This window comes from Nymphaea colorata, chromosome 14, assembly GCF_008831285.2.
Source record: "Nymphaea colorata isolate Beijing-Zhang1983 chromosome 14, ASM883128v2, whole genome shotgun sequence".
NCBI lineage: Eukaryota > Viridiplantae > Streptophyta > Magnoliopsida > Nymphaeales > Nymphaeaceae > Nymphaea > Nymphaea colorata.
In genome coordinates this window covers 1,988,979-2,007,403 of record NC_045151.1, presented here as the reverse complement: position 1 = coordinate 2,007,403, position 18,425 = coordinate 1,988,979, and positions in this window count along the sequence as shown.

Here is an 18,425-nt window from a genome sequence, read left to right as displayed (position 1 = left end):
TGCTGCCGCTTTTAATTTATTTTCGAAATCGTCAGGCTTTTAACCTTATTTTTATGGAGGTGGTAAAGTGAAATTGTTATTTTATAAATGTCAGTAAAGGCTCGAAACGTGTAAAGCTCGAGCTTTTTGCTTTTCAATGGATGCACCTGTCCGCGACGGTTTCTGATTAATACCTTTCCAAAATGTCAAATTGAATTTGTTCACCAAAAGAAAGTGCAATTCAAATCTAATTTGTTTTTTTTCTTAATTTTTAATTTCAAACACCACGGCAACAAACGTAATTTAAAAATCAAGAAAAGCTTTACAGATAAAATGTCATAATAAATAATCTGCTTTGAAAATTAAAAATGTCACTTAAAATCGAGCTTTTTAGGTGTCATTTTCGAGAAAGGCCCCATTTTTATGACTTTTATGATACAGTGTCAAGATTATATTATATATTATGACCCCAAACAAACGACCATATGTGTTAAAAATGGCTAAAATATTGTCATTGGTTAAATGAAAGACATACCTCTAAAAAAGAAGAATGGTGTGATATATATATATATATATATATATATATATATATATATATGCAGCTTTACACCGGATATATACAAGAAATGAAATCCTCCGGCCATCCAACCATCTAATCACTGCCGTTATCACATCGCCCCATGATATAATACATGGAATCGTAGAGGATTTTCCCGTCCAATGGCACCTTGTATAGGTTTGGTGCCATCATTCATGCTCAAACTGATAGATTCATGCTGATTTTTCTAACGCCGGAATCCGAATGCTATTACACTTTGACGTTTATTTTCTTAAGCAGATCCAACTCAACGGATTTTTCGAATTCAAGCAACCAAATTACTAACGTTTGGCTTATATTTATCCAGTTTTTCTTTTTCAAATCTTAGTCTAATTATTTTTGTATTTAAGTTTCTTTTAGTTCATTTCAGTTTACACAGTCTTCTCCAATAAATACTAAAGAATTTTTTTTTAAAAAAAGTGGAGAGAGATTTCCGGGAAGATGGAACTTCAGCAACCAACATGCATCTTCTTGGCTGTCTGTCTCTTTCTCTCCTCTCCACATCCAGCAGAAGTGTGGTCCGGCTTTTGCACGCAAAGTCGAGCGTGAATCACGGTATTGGATCGGATTGAATCCAAACTTGAACCCGGATCTGATTTTGATACCAAACTTGAATCAAATCAGCTTTTAGTTGACAGACCCGGACCAAGATCTGCATACCGAACAATGAAATGCCGGTACGTTTTCTTAATAGGTCCAAGAGGAGCAGGTCAAGAAAACCGGACCCATTGACAATTGACATCCCAATTTGCGCCTCCCATATCATCTTGACTGGCGCATTTGCTTCCCTGTGTCTCTACTATCCACTTGATTTTATCATTACCACTCCATCTCCATTGCTTGCATGTTTCCTGAAGGAAAGGCAACGATTAGGGTTGCAAATGAGTCATATATGAAATAACTAAATATCAACCATTTTGGTTGAGAAAATTAGAGGTAGTTTGGCAGTAAAAACATTTTATGAATGTTCCATGAATCTGCCTTAAAGATTGGAGTAAATTCATATAATAATAGTCCAGTGTTTGATGAATCTGCTTCAATCTTGGATAGATTCATAAAAACACTTACGAAATGTTTCTCCTACCAAACCACCCCTTACTAGTACTCTTGGCAGCCTAAAAGCCCATATTCCTTTCAATTTATTGTAGTATTCTTGCAATTAGTGAACTACTTGTCCGACTTAAAATATCTACTATCCAAAAAATGTTTATACAATACTTTCTTATTATCACAGTGAGGAAAATATTAAGTGCTTCTTGCATAATTCAACCCAATTAAGAAGCTGACATAACTAGTCTGCCTGAGTGCCGTGTTGACAACCTTCTTTGGTTCTATTTCCATTGACACTATTCTTTTATATGGACAACAAGGAGTGACATGCTTGACACTCAAGTTAAAGGATGTATCATATGACTACCACGGTTCTGAAGAAGCCCTAAACACTAAGGGTGGTGGCAAGAAGGTGGCTTCACCTTTTGCAGACTGCGAACCCGATCAAGAAAATATTAAGATGCACACAGAAAAATGATAAAATGGAATTTGATTAATTGTGGCATCTTCATTGCGACTGTTTTTCAAGTCAAAATGCATATATATTCATTGATTTACTAGTCCACCAAATAGGTCCATTAGTCATTGATCTACTAATAGGTGGGTAGACCATGTCTTGGATTTCTTGGTTGGGGGTGGAATGAAGTAAGCCATCTACTAATGGTAAGACTGCCCAGTTTTGAAAGAGACCAGGGATTGAAGAATCCTTGGTTTTCTTGTTAATGTTGAAGATAAGGAAATATGCATGAAAATTTTTCGTTGCAAGGGAAGATAGTACTACCCAGTTAAGTACACGACTTGCTTTCAGTGCATCAAGACATTGGTGTGCTTCAAGTTGCATATCAGTAATCCCATTTTTAAAGCACAACGCATGACTTTGATGCCTTTGGCACTCGCAATGAAAACTGACCATCTACCAACTCCTACCCTTAGCTGTTATGCCAACTCCATCGGGAATAGTACATCAAATGCTTAACCAGCATAGAAGAACTATATAATAGAGTTAAGTCGCCATGGATTAAACATACAATCAGGTTGTTTGCTTGTTTAACTTGTGCGTGCTCTTTAACTAATTCAACTATGATGAGCCAGTTTTACATAGTCGAGAGCCGAGCCGAGTTTAAATGAGTCTAGTTCCTATAACTTGTACTCGAATCGTTTAACCCGAGTTGGCTCAACTCATTGTGCAGCCCTATCTACAACGACCACGCACCCCTCAAGGTTTTGAAAAATAAATTTTTATCTCTTCAAATTCTAATTTGGCACCCCTAAAATTTTTGAAAAAAGTAGTTCGCTTCTGAAAAAAAAGTTTTATTTAGTCATGCCATTTGTCACTTTAGTCAGAAAAAAAAATTCTAGCTCTATCAATCACTGCCATATCTAATGCCCTAATTGTGGTGCAAATAGAATGCCCCTTGGGTGTCACCATACCTTAGATTTGATAAAGTAGGATAAGACAAAAAATCCCTAAATCAGATTACACCTCATTTCCGACCATAGGCAGGAAGGTTCCTCCCACTTTCATATCCAATCAGTGTTTGGTTTGGGATCAAAAGAAAAAGTTTTCCCTTTCCTCATCTTCTTTTTGTGTGGCTTTTTTTCCTAGAAACAAGACTCAGTGTTGGATGACAACCATACTCTTTTACTCTCTTTTTATTTCGGCCTCGCCTAAAAAGACCGACCACGGAAAAGAAAGAGAAAGGAATGGAACATAGTTATTTTACTACTCTCTCATCGCTTTCCCTCTCTTCTTTCGCCATCCCAAAGTAGGCCTGGGTGGTCCAAGCCACCCAAAAGCCTTTTCTCTCTCCCTCTTTCTCTCTCTTCTTTTGAGCGGAAACCTGCTGGCGGACAAGCTCCGAAAGTCATAGAAGATCATATAACATCAAGCAGGATCAATAGATGTCCCCACTGCATACCAATGCATGGAGGAACATAGTTTGGCTCCATGGAGGAACATAGTTTGGCTCCAGTTAAAATTTTGAAAAATATAATTCGTTACTCTAAAGGAAAAGAACGTAGTTTGGCAGTTGCCTACACCGCTACACGTACCCACATAATTTATTTTGTTTACGTATTGGCTTCTTTATACTTTAGTTTCTTACATATTGGTGTTCCGAGATTTCTTATATTAGTACCACACAACTGCAAATTTCCGGCTCCACCGAAGATTCAAGACCAAATTAACAAAACATGTGACACTAATAAAAAAAATATAGAATATATGAAAAAAATACGACTAATCTGAACTATGAACAATTTGGGGTCCTTAAGAGTAGGGTTGTTCAACGAGTCGAGCTAACTCGAACTCGCTCGATAAACTTGACTCAAACTCGACTTGTTTATTAAACGAGTCGAGTTTGAGTTAAGAAATGAACTCGACAATCTAAGCGAGTCGAGCTCGAGTTAAGTGGGCTCGGCTCGATTGAACTCGATTAAGCTCGAGAAAGAAAATATATAAAATACGTTTAATAAAATTATTAAAAAAAGTAGATTGCTCAAATGGGTATGCAAGTGTACTCAAGAGGTGTCATATCACGCCACAAAGAAACAAAAGTCTCTGAAGTTTACTGAGTCTACATTCCCTGTCTCATTTAGGTGTGTTTGACGGAGGAAATATGGACAAATTTTCTCCTGTATACACTGAGAGATTTTTTTCAATAACATAGTCAAACTGTTTTAAGTGGATCTTCATTGGAGTTTAACATAATGCAAGGTGAAGTTTTTCTGTAAAAAAATTCATCCCCATTTAATTTCAGAATGGACAGCTAGTGAAATTTGAACCATACACTGACAATTTTTTCAGGGTTATCAAGCCTTTTTCTGGTGTGTTTGATTACTTTGGGTCATTAGATTCTAGGATTTAAAACTTTGATTTCTAACAAGGTCTTAAAATTTCATGCTTGAAATAACAAATCTCAAGTCAGACCACCTCTCTTTGATTCTAGATCTAGATGCATAAAAAATTTGTGATTTTGAATCCACTGTTCTCAAATTAACAATTTATTTACTTCATTACTCTTGGATCTAAAATCCAACGTAATCAAACACCCTCACAAAATTTTCAAACTCAACAATCGGAAAGTCCTTTTAGTTTTCCAATAAAAAAAAAGTTGCAAGACCGGCTTCTCGAATCTCTCCTTTATTATCAAAAAATTATAGTTAAACTCCTTTTCGCATTAAAAAATTTTCAAGGTGAGTGGTTTTTTCTTAAAAGGATTTAAAGATTCAGTGTGACAACGACTATGAGATTTAAATTGAACCAAAGAGTTTTTAAAATGTTTAGTATCCTTTTTGATCTCGGCTTTATTCTATTAAAAAAATAAAAAGTTATCTTCTCGGTATTTTATTATAATATCGGCTGATCAAAAGTCGAATAGATACGTCCCAGATTGAACTTAATATTGGCCACATTCACAAGGTCCTTTATTGAACCGTACCTTGTTGTAAATAAGTGAAGCTATTAGCAGGGGGCGGAGCCACGGGGTTGTTGGGGGCATTTTAAGAAATTTACAATTCATTTTTTGCAAATTTTGTTTAAAATGTGTGAAAATTATGCACAAGAAAAGGGACCCTCCTGAAATTCTTTCCATTCTCCATCACCCCAAAATATAATAAAAAATTAAAAAAGCGCTAACTTTCGAGCAAATAATAAGTCCCAGCTGAACTTTTAAAAATAACCGACAAAAAGAAAAGTCCATTTTTTTTTGTATATGAAAACAAACAAAGAACTCAGCGTTCTTTACAAAAGATATTTGGTCTTTCATGGGGCATTTTAATCGTTCATGCCAAAAATTAAGTTTTGTGATCAACATGTCCACTTGTTCACAAATTTTCTGAAAAAATTGAGCACTTATTCGTTAAACACCATTTTAACGCCCACAATTTTTCAAATTTCCCTAGTTGGCTATAGTGAAAGGGATCAAATTATAGCTTCAAAATTTTGAGCTTAATATCATTTTCAAATTTTTTGCATCAGTTAAATAAAATTTCTAAAGTTTACATATAAATTTTAAAAAAAAAAAGTTGAGGAAGAGCTAGGGTGTTGAAGAAAAGATGTTCACCAACTTGGGTAAGGTTATGAATTGATAGATATTAACCAGACATGTTGAAGTAACATATTGATAAAATTGCCTCAAGGAGCATAATGTAATTGGTCGGGTTAGGGGCCTGTATAAGGCAGGTTTTTAGTTCGATTCTCGTAGGTACTATGCTCCTGTGTTTTAAGGTGGTAGGGCACGACATCCAAGTTGAAAGGAGCACCGTTTTATCATTGACACTGATGCAGCTCAGGACCCCGGAGGCAGAGGGAATGGAGGGGGGCTTTCGGGCCTCGCTTCGAGTGGTGGGATGATCCTCTCGCTCACCCAAATAATTTTTTCACAAAAAAAAAAAAAACGTATTGATAAAATCATGAGTATAGGCCGACCAAGTTATGTGTTATGGAGAGGTGGTTGCATCATACCTTTTCATAACCGAAGCTGGTTATGTGCACACCCTTGTACCGAAAAAATTGTGCATTTTATTAAGATAAAAAAGAAACTTTTTAAAAAGATTAAAAAATATAAAAAAATTTAAAAAGTTTAAAATGTCCATTATTTTATGAAAAAAATTCAGAAATACCCCCAGCTCCCTTTTGGTGCATACTTGCAACTCGATTTGTCCCATAACGTACAAGTTGCCCTCAGTATAGATAGGTAGCAATTCTTTCATCCATATTACTCTTGGAACTAAAGAGCATGGAAGTAAATTGAGTACATAAGATCTGATTGTTTCTTTAACAATTTCTGATCTCTAGCAACCTCTCTGAACAGATGAAGTTTTGACCATCTGCTAGAGAAAAAAGAACGAATTGATTTTGTAAGATTCCCAAGAAATTCTTCAACTTTTTTGGAAACTTATTCATCTACATTTAGTGAATAACCGAGACATTGAGGAATATCCAGAAGGGTATTTCGGAAATCGTCTGATTCTATCTCTATTTGTTCCCTTTAAAGAGAGGAAGGATCCCAAATAATCAATCTGTCTTTTAGCTGCTGAATCTCTGTTTGATTGATCAATCTGCCCTGGCGAAATGCATTTGAGCATAAATAGAATGCAAGATCTGCAAATTAAGATATTTTGTCACTACCCAGCAAAAATAATAATTTGCTTCTCATATTTCCCTCAAGAAACTAGTCAGCAGGCTGCAAATTTTGCATGAAAATACAAGCATAGTTATGCAGAATTACACGTCGACTTGTCATAATGTGACGGCAAACTAGCAGCTAAAGGGACATCTGCAGGCTCTTTTTAGGAAAAATATTAGTTCAATCCGCGTAATGAAAAGAACAACAAAACAAATGGAAGAGATATAACAGGATAAAATTAAATAGCTCCACTTCACAAGGACTACTCACATGATTTATGAAGATCAAATCCGATCATCGAATCCTCAAAGATAGAATTAATTCCAGTAATTTACACAAAATTGATCTCGTGCTATATACCATCCAAGTTGAGCTTAAGAATTGGATCAGATTTAGATTTTAGAAATGACGGTTGATGGGCTTCAAATATGGATTCAATTTTTAATAATTATTGATGTGGATTCTGGTTAATATTGTTAAAAAAATTCTATCCAAACATTTTTGAAATCGGTTGTTAACATGTCATAATGCATGACTTTAAAAGTGATTCGAGAGTAAGAATTTAAAAGTAGGATTCAAATTAATTTCGATTAATGCATGTGAATTTAAGAATTGGATTAAGATATGGTACAGACTTCTCTTCATTTATATTTTAGTCTGAATTCAGATTGAAATCTTAAGATCACGACTTCTTTTAAGGGCCGAGTAGCCTATTTCGTAGGCACAATCTTAAATCTTACCAGGAAAATCCTAATGAAATTCTTTATTGATCATCTGCACATAAAAAGGTCACAGTGGAAAAACGGTGGATAATTCTACTGTTTAAAAACCGATGTTAATGACAAAACTACTCCCCAATTCAATTTTTCCACCTTCATTTTCACTCTATAACCCAGCTTGATCCCATCACAATTTCTGTAGAAGACCCATAAAGAGAACAAATGGTGATCTTTGCGTCTAAGAAACTGAAGTGCACATCTATCTTGGTACGCCATTAAAGGCCATTCAGGCCCTCCTTCCAAAGGGCAATAGACAATCTTTTACCAGAAAAACTTGACTTCTTTCCTCTTGGGTTTGTGTTGCTAAATTCTCCCAAACACCCAGTAGTTTATTGGAGATGGCTAGCAAACAGATGTATACATAATTAGGAAGGTAATTAAGGACTATAAAAATTCATTCACTCTTGTTGAAAGTGCTGGCAGAAAACCACAAATTATGAACTTACTCCATTACTAACAAATAATTTGGAAGTGGACAAAGGATCAGGTTGCTACCTCCTTTGTTCTCTTCACTACTACCAACCAGGGGCGGAGCCAAGGGGGCCCTGCATGGGCCTGGGCCTACCCCAATTTTTTTTTTAAAAAAAAATTACATGTTCAAAATTTTGAAAAATGATATTTTGGCCCGTGTCAAAATTTTAAAACTTTAATTCGGCCTCCCTCATAAAAACTGGCTCCGCCCCCGCGCCCGTCGCTTATTGGACAGAAATAAGGGAACTCGTGATGGTTTGACGGATGAATTTTCATGGAATTATCGATGCTAAAGGTCACTTATGAAGGTCAGAGCAAATCCTGAAGAGTGTTTACCATACCAAACAAAAATAACATAATTCATACCATTTTGTCTGAATTACTCATAATTGAATGCCATTAGTTCATCAAATCAAAGGAAGAGTGAATTTTGTCTGAATAAGCACTCCTTTTAATGTTCTCTTGAACGTCAGTTGCAAAGCTTATTGAGCAAAGCCTTCTTGTTAACTTTTCCTCAGAGTCTCTCACTGCAAAAGAAGAACCCCGAAGGGTTTAGCACTTCCAATTTTATAACAAATATATTACTGTAAAATTCATGAGTAGCCTCTAAATAATGAAGCTTCCTGGGTGTTAGAGACCAAACTTATAAGCACATAAAAGTGCTACAGAATAAAATTAACGATAAACATGTTCAGAATGTTGGAGTTTTACATTTGGAGAGATCGGATTACAAGTTATCTCAATACCACAAACACACACACACACACACACACACACACACACACACACACACACACACACACACACACATATATATATATATATATATATATATATATATATATATATATATATATATATATATATATATATATATATATATATATATATATATGGCAGTTTGATATAAAAGGTGCATTAATATGACAGGGTAATGAACATGTATACTGCCAAATGGGTGTGGCTATTTCTCCACTAAAGATGCCAATGGTGGTTGAAAAAAATGTCGATATCACATGGCGACGCAGTTATTCTACACATTTAAGTTGCATCCAACCAAACCTTTTCACTTCCGTGTCTATATAAACGCCGATGAAGTGAGCATCCAGACTCACCAAGCCACAAGAGCGACAGCAAATTGGTATCCGAGCTCTCTTTACCTCTTGATCATCTTTCTCTTCACTTTCTACTGCTCGATCCTTCGAGAGGGCGGACCAGGAGATCTTGACATGGCATCTAAGGTGTTCAATATCTCTTGCCTCTTGGTGGCGCTGTTCCTCATCCAGTCTGCCGCTGCCTGCTCTTACTGTGATACAAACAAGGCACCAAAGGCCCTGGTCAATACCGACCAGATCATAGCTTCTTCTGGACAATGTCCAGTTGATCCCCTGAAGCTTGGCGCCTGCATCGACTTGCTGGATGGAATGCTGCATCTGGTGGTCAGCCACCATTCGAGTGGGTCTCACTGCTGCCCTCTGGTAAAGGGCTTGGCCGATCTCGAAGCTGCTGCTTGCCTCTGCAACGCAGTCAAGGCAGACGTCTTGGGCATCAACGTCGGCCTTGACGTCAAGCTCAACTTGCTCGCCAAGGCCTGCGATCGTAAAATCCCCGAGGGCTACAGCTGCCAGTAGACGGCACCTGATCTCCTTCTTCATGACCTCCATCGTTACCTATATTATGCTTCAGCTAGCGCCGGTCTCATCGATGCTAGCTTTTGTGGTGATCCAAATTAAATAAGTGCATGTTCATGCACGGGTGTTTTTTCTTTGGTTTCTTTTGCTCATGACTTGATTGTGGGCAATATGATTCCCATATATGCGTTAGTATTCATCTATTGCATGGTGGTATGTACTTGTTATGTATTCCACAATATAGTAATTGGCTTTTGGCTATTCTAATTGGGTTTTGGAAGATACAATGGGAAGTTTAGTTAACATATCTACTCGCTTTAGGAAGAACATTTAAGAGATTGGCATCGTCTCAAACTCACGTGTTTGAGTGGAGATGTTGATCGGCTGGAGTTCCTGCTTTTGAAGCCTGACCGATGAATTTTTTTGAAAGAACCAAGGGGAGTTTTAGTTTTTCAATTTAAATGAACTATCAATGTTTCGATTAATTCATTTAAGTTATTTATAAGAAAAAAATGAAACCAAACATACTTTAACCTAGTGCTTGAAGGGTACTTAATATGGCTCCAAAAATGTCATCTGCCCACAATCACATAACTGTAACCAACCTAACCATCCCTGCTCTGCACTCCCCCCTCTCCATCTCTTTCTGTATTGGATGTACATCATATTGCAGTCTTCATGGTGCAACATAAAATAATAATGTTAGACACCTATTTTTTAATGTCAATTAATTAACAGATAAAGGAAGAACAGTTGGACACATTCCAATAAATATCTAAAATATAAATAAAACGGACGGTTTTTTAAAGAGGAACCTTCCAAAGAAAAGATGGGAGGAGGGGTTTGCTTGAGATTCATAAATTTGAAGATGCAAAGTTTACAAAGCCATGATATATATAATATTCCTTATATCTTTGAAGCAAAAGATTTGAATCCCTTTCTAGACTTGAAGAATTTGGTTAAAATTCATAGTTCCATTTGCGAGCTGGAAGCATAACATCTCCAGCTTTCTCGGGAACAAAGATCTCAACCAAAATGTGGATAGTTAGTGGTTAAAAATATACATTGCTATGTTTCTATTCGACCTCTATTCTACCAGTTTTGTAGATTAATTCTGGAGTGCATTTGATTTTTGTAATAGATCGATTCATTTTTTGACATCTGGGAGATGCTGTAAGTAAAATTTTGTTAGTATTTTTTTTTGTTTGTGAAAAATTCATCGTGTTTCTATAAATTATGAATTCTAGAAAATTTCAGGTAAAGAAGAATACAGGATGATCACTCACCTTATTAATTTCCCCACAAAAAAAAGGTGCTTATAAAAGATTTCCATAGAATTTGGATTTGAAATTTTGGGGTTTGTCAAGGCATGCCTTAAAGAAGAAAGTAGAAGGCAAGAAGAGGAGAGAGAAAGAAATGAGAAAACAAAGTTGAGTGGTTAGGTTCGAAGGAACCTACGTCCACGGTCAGAAAATTGCTCTTGCTGTTTTTTCCTCATTTGGTTTCATGAGTATCATTACATTATAAACAACAGTTTGTAACTTCTGAAGACATCAAATGAACGTTGGAGGATTTTGTTCAATTAAGATACAATTTGTACCTTTCCTTTTTGTTTTCTCCTCCTACCGTTTTAGGTTGAAGACCATGCGCTGGATTTTGACGTTCATGAATGGCGCGAGTCCTCTGATCGTTTGAATTTGAATCAGTCTTCCCATTGTCGTCATTGCTGAGAGTGTTGGATTTGTTGTTCAAGATCTTTCCTAATCTGTCATTGCTGAATACGTTGGATTTGGGCGTTTCGTTTGAATTCAAGATCTTCCCATTGCTATCATTGCTGAATGCGTTGGATTTGTTGTAGTCGTTTGAATTCAAAAGAAACTTTCCATTGTTGTTTGATTTTCCATGATTGTTGTTAGCCATCTTGGATTGACTGGAGACATTTGAATGTAGCTTGCCACAACTGTCAAGCGTTAGCCAGCATGGAAGAATTCGAATGTTCTTCTTTAATATGCCCCCTAAAACGAGACTGGCTGATGACGTTGAGTTTGTCATGTAATCCAAAAAAATGAACTTTCCCCAAGGCTTTTGTGAATATGTCAACAATTTGGTAATGAAAGTTGATGTATCTACTCTCGCACATAATGATAATCAATTTGAATATAATCAATTTGAATATGCTTCGATCGATTGTGAAAAACAGGATTTTTTGCTAGATAAAGAGCGCTGATGTTGTCACAATGTAAAATAGGTGTTGTAGTGATTTTTATGCCAGTATCCCGAAGAATCTGTAGGAGCCAAATTAATTCGGCAGCGGTAGCAGCCATGGAGCGATAATCTGCCTCGACGTTGGACCGTACAATGGTGGATTGTTTCTTGGCACTCCATGAAATGCAATTAGCTCCTAGATAAGTGTAGTACCATGTCGTGGTTCTTCTGGTGAGATGACATCCAACCCAATAAGCATCAGAGAAGGCATACAAATCTAAAGTGCTTTGAGAAAGAATTTGAATGTCATAATCAATAGTCCCTTTGATGCATCGGAGGATACGTTTGGCAATTGTAAAATGAGCTTGGGTTGGACTTTCCATAAATTGGCTGATGAAATTCACAGAGAAAAATATTTCTGGTCTAGTGATAGTTAGGTACTGCAAAGCCCTAACTATAGTGCGATAGAAAGTTAGGTCTGGAAACGGTGAAGTGTCTAGAAGATCCAGTTTGGCAGCCATATGAGTATTCATTGGTTTGCAATCCAACATCTTAGCTCGTTCTAAAATGTTTTGAGCATACTTTGCTTGATTAAGAAAAAGACCAGTGCAATTATATAAAACTTCGATCCCAAGAAAATAACTCAGCTACACCATGTGTTTTATCGGAAACTCCTTTTCAAGTTTAGATATAAATTTCTAAATGAAGCTGGAGGAGCTGCCCGTAAGAATCATGTCATCAACTTAGATTAAGAGAACAAGGCAATGGTTATTCTCTTGGAATGTGAACATAGATGGATATGAATAGTAGCTCTGAAAACCATAAGTGAAAAGAAAATCACTTAACTACTGAACCCATGCTCTGGACGCTTGCTTGAGTCCATATAATGCCTTTTGAAGACGACAAACATGGTCTGGCAGGAGAGGATCTTCAAATCCTGGTGGTTGAGACATATAAATAGTTTCATGAAGAGATCCATGAAGAAAGACATTTTTAATGTCTAATTGTTTAATGCCCTAATGGAACATGGTGGCAATGGAAAGCACAAGTCATATGGTAGTTGGTCGAATGACGGGAGAGAAGGTTTCTTGGTAGTCGATTCCTTCTACTTGAGTAAAACCCCAGGTGACCAATCTTGCTTTTAATCGATCAAGACTACCGTCAGCTTTCAATTTGGTTTTGCAAGCCCATTTTGATCCAACTATGTTCATGTAAGGTTCTCTTGGAACAAGCCCCACGTGTTATTGGAGCGTAGTGCACTCATCTCTTCTTCCATGGCTGCTTTCCATCCATCATGTTTTAGATCTTGTTGTATACTTTTGGGTTCTTTAGGAATACTAAAATAAAGAGTGTGGATGTTGGCGTATTTGTGATTGGGTTTGTGAATCCCTGCCATAGCTCTAGTGACCAATAGTTTGGGTTCCCATAGAGGTTGATGGAATGTTGGTGATGACCTCGTTTGAACCTAGTGAAGGCAATGGATGATCGGACAACACCGGGTTATCTTGAGTAGTATTTGCATCAAAGGATCAACTTTGGAGCTCGTCTTGATGATTTTGAATCTCGTCACTTTGGATATCTTCATAAACATTTAGACGTGGGTCTGGAGTAGAACTGGACCCAGATTCGAGGTGATTTGATAACGAGATTTCAATATCGGTAAAGGATGTGAAATCACTTTCCATGATGCCATCTTTATAAAGTAAGGATGGATCCTTGAATGAAAAAAGAATTTTCATAAAAAATGATGTGCCTTGAAATATAAAGACATCTGAAATTGGGGTCAAAACACTTGTAGCCTTTATGAAGAATATTGTATCCAATAAACATACATGGAACTAATTTTGGATCAAATTTGTTGCGAGCATATCCTTTTAAGTAAGGGAAGCACCTACTGCCAAAAATGCATATGCTGGAATGATCTGGAGTCCTGTTAAATAGTATAGAGAAAGGTGACTTCATAGACAACGTCGAGGTAGGAAGCCTGTTTATGAGAAAAATAACTACTGAGAAAGCATCAGTCCAAAATCGCTTTGGCGCATTTGAATGGAAGAGCATTGTTAATCCCAATTCCATAATAGAATGATGTTTGCGCTCAGCTTTCCCATTTTGCTCATGTGTTTTGGGGCAAGAGTATTGACATTTGATTCCAAGATTGTCAAGATATGATATGAAACATGAGCTACTATATTCATCTCCACCATCACTTTGGAAAACTTTTATTTTCCCGTCAAATTGACGTTCAACCATTTTATAAAAATGAACAAAAGCATAAAAAAAAGTCAGATTTATGTCTTAGTGGATAAAACCATGTGAATCGACTGTTGTGATCAACAAAGATGACAAAAAATTGATACTGTTTTCGAGATTGAATCGGTGCTGGTCCCCATAGATAGCTATGAATTTTCTCCAGTGGCTGAAAAACAAAAATATCATCTTTCTCAACAAATGAAAGTTTGCAGGATTTTCCCATTTGACAACTTGTACAAACTGGAAAGGAACCATAAGACAGAACATCAATATATTTGTTGTTTCTTAAAAAGGAAAGAACACTAGATTTTGATGCCCCAAATGTGCATGCTAAGATTCTTCAATCACCCGCCGAAAATGAGACGAAAAGAAGGCTTTGTGATGGTTGTCTTTGTGTACTGCATAGAGACCATCTTGTTCAGTCCCTGTGGCCATCATTCTGCCCATCTTAATGTCCTTTAATACGCATCGGCCAGATGTGAATTCAAAACCATATGGGAAATCATTAGTCAATTTACTAACAAGGATAAGATCTTTAGTGAGACGGGGAGCATAAGGGCCCGTTTGATGGGCGGGTGAAATTTAACGCGGTAATTTTACCATGGTAAATTTTTCTAGAAAAATTTAGTGGATGAAATTTCACCCTCTTCCAAAACGAGGCCCTGTTTGATTGTCGGGTGAAATTTAACGTGGTAAATTTAACCCTGTTTGATGAACATGAAAAATTTAACGTGGTAAATTTAACCCTATTTGATGCACAGGAAAAATTTAACCTGGAAAATGATGCACCACCAAACGAGAAAGATCATCACCTCATTGAACCACCACCAAGCCAAAACCAACAAACAAAAAATGGACTGCAGAACCCATATATTTATTCATGAATCATCCCAAAACAAATCACCATACAACCAGTTCATTAAAGAGACGACCATTCACATGATATATGTAACAAAAAGCAAAAAGAAATATCCAACAACACATTACAACAGAAAGCACCTTCTTGAGAGCATCTACAACAGCAAAAGTTATATATTTGTTTCCAAAAGCATTAAACAAAAAATGTTGACGAAATGAACTTTAAAAGCATAACGAAGTTTTATCCATTAAAGTACATCTCCACAAAAGTTACATGACTACGAATCCACAAAAGAGTGTATTTTCTACTAAGAAGAAAAAAAAAAGTTTAATGAGTACATATCCAACAAAGAAAACATGTAATCACAAAACAAGTAATCCAACATTTGTGGCTGCATTTTCGTTCTTCTAACTTCGTGTCTTCTATATCTTCCTTTGCAATGACATCTTCAATGAGTGGAGACCTACGAACTTGCACACCATACTTGTTTTGGAGATACTCAAGCATGTGATTTTCTGCTACTTCTAAAGAATCAAACGATCTGAAGATGGCACCCTTGTACCGATAGACTAATGGTTGGCACCGCTCCCAGCTGTCATATATGCCTCGCTCACGCCCTTCGAAAACCACATAGTACTTTCGGCGGGGCATCATCTTCGTTGTCCTGTTGAAAAGAAAACAAATGTCAGACAATCAAACTGAAGAAGTTGTCAACATTTATAAACAAACTTACTATTTAATTGATAATCTGTAAACATTTGAGATGATATAGCTGCTCTCAAAGCATTGTTGCTTCCTCGTTGATGTGTTTGGCTTGCAATTTCAGGTTCGCTTAAGACAAAGTTATCAGTCGAAGGTGCATCTTCATCATCAAATTGCTCGGCATTTGGATTGTGTTCAATTATGAAGTTGTGCAATACACATGTAGCAAGAACGATTTGAGCTTGTTTTTGGAATGGATACTGAACTTGCATTTTCAATATTGGAAAACGACCTTTCAACATGCCAAAAGTTCTTTCTACTGTATTTCGGAGTGATGAATGCCTATGGTTGAATAATTCTTCTTCTGTTCTAGGTGAGCGTGCTCCCCGAGTGTTAAACTCAGACAAATGATAACGATGTCCTCGATAAGGTGTAAGCAAGCCGACAATGTTTGGATACCCCCCATCAGCCAGATAAAATTTCCCTACAATTGAACAAAATTTAATTCTACATTGATACATGCTTCTTAAAAGAGTGAATTGGTTGGTGGAACTACGTACCTTTTGGGACAACAAATGGGTCTGTTTCATGATCTAGTGCATTGTACAATACTCTTGAGTCTGTTGCACTTCCTTCCCATCCAGCCAAAACGTAGTGGAATCTAGTATCTAATCCGACTACAGCCATGACGTTTTGAGAAACGAAACCTTTTCTATTGCGAAACCTTGCTTGATCTGAAGCTGGGACCCATGCAGGTATATGTGTGCCATCGATTGCTCCTAAACAATTCTATATGACAAGGCAACTAGTTAGTCATGTTGTAGTTTGTCTTGTTGTATGTGTCATGTTGAGTTCAAGATGATGAAATTACCTCAAAATATGGAAAGAATCGTTTAGAATGTCGAATATGTGCTGGCATCATCTCATCATTGGGCCGCCGAACGTAATCCTTACCCAGTATACATATCGCTCGTAGCACTAGGCTGACATATTTACTTATTGTTTGTCCGGAATGTTGAAACGTATTTTGAACAGCACGATTCCATTCATTATGTCCAATTGTCAAAAGCAATATAGCTACTTGTTCTTCTACGGTAATGTCACGAGCATCCTCCAACAAATTTCTATCCCTTAGAATGTTACACAGTCTCATATATGTATGCCCTTCCATACGGAGTAAGTCCAAACAATTTCTAGGATGACCGTGAAGCATAAGTTGGACAAAAGATGTACCAGCATCTCGAAATAGATGAACAATCCTCCTAGATGATGGTTGGTCTTTTAACTAAAAGAAGACAAACACAAAAACCATTCGAATGATGAAAAGCACTCGTTCATCGTCATCTTCGAACATGTCAACATCAATCATTTTGACTAAACTGCATGTACATGTAAGGATGTTTATTGAATAACATAATTTCCAACATGTGTTTCAGCACAACAAAAAAGAAAGGATTGCAGGACAAGATCATGATGAAGAACATAAACAGATTGCTTCAATAACAACAATTTCACACTACATGAAAGATCATGGAATTATAAGAAAAACATACAACAAATGTTATTGTGCCAAATGAATCATACAAATAATTCTACTAACAAATATGAAATCTTACCTATAAAGTACCAAGTCTACGCGACAACCATGTTAGCCGGTCTTCAGGTGGAACGTTGAGAAAGATCATGGAATTCGTTCCCTCTCCTAACAGGTCCAGACTCAGCAGTCTTGTATGACTATCTAGTAGCCCTGTGTCCACCATCTCTTGTAAAATTTCACAACATTTGGCATATTGAAACCCTCTAGAAGTATGTGTTAGGGCGTCCACATTTTTAACTATACCGTTCAAAAAATTGTAATACGTGTCATCATTGGTTGACCTGTTCCGTTTTGACCTATGTGAACTTGTATTGGTTGTCGGATTCTCAGTTGTAGGAGTTGTAGGTAGTGGCGATTGTAGGGGTGTACCATCATTTGGCGTCTGTGTAAATGACTGTTCACTGTCAAACTACATGTAAGAAGGTGAATTCTGGAAAGCAGGTGTAGATGGGAGTGATTCAGTCTCAGCTTGTAGCACGTTGTTTAATGTTACTGCATTTTGCCCAGTTGCATGAGATTCGCCATATACCTCGGCGAACTCATCATAGTATCTCCATACTTTTGGCCCTCTGTACTTTTTCCTATTTGGATATTTCTGAAAAAATTCATGTGTTCAAATATTGCACAAGCAAATACATGTGAGACAAAACCTAACAGAATTAATTTTATAATTTACCTAAACATAGTCGTTCCATACTTGGGGGTCGACCTCAATGCATTTGTTAATTGGGTCGTAGCCAAACCCACTTGTGTTCAACATTTCTTTCATCACTGTCAAGTTGGGTTTGGAATACTTCAATTTGTTTTTTATTTTGTCTTTCGTGAATTCTGGACCGAATCTATCCATCATTCCTTTTTCAATAGCTGTGTATGCTTTGGGCTTCAAACCTCCACCGGATTTCATGCCAGGTATGCGTGACTGCTCCACAAGAAGCTGGACTAAGTGGTCCATTTGTGGTTCAGTCCACGTCAAATTTTCTCTTGAATGACCATTGTCTTCCATCGTAACGTTTTGTATAATAATTCTTCACTAACAATTTTATAAATCTAGCATGAACAACAACATGAACAACAGTTAAAATCAATTGAAATGCTAATGATGTAATCAAACTACTGATGGAATTTAATGAACATGGGAGAGTTGTGGGGGCATGAACAATGTTAAGGAATGTTGT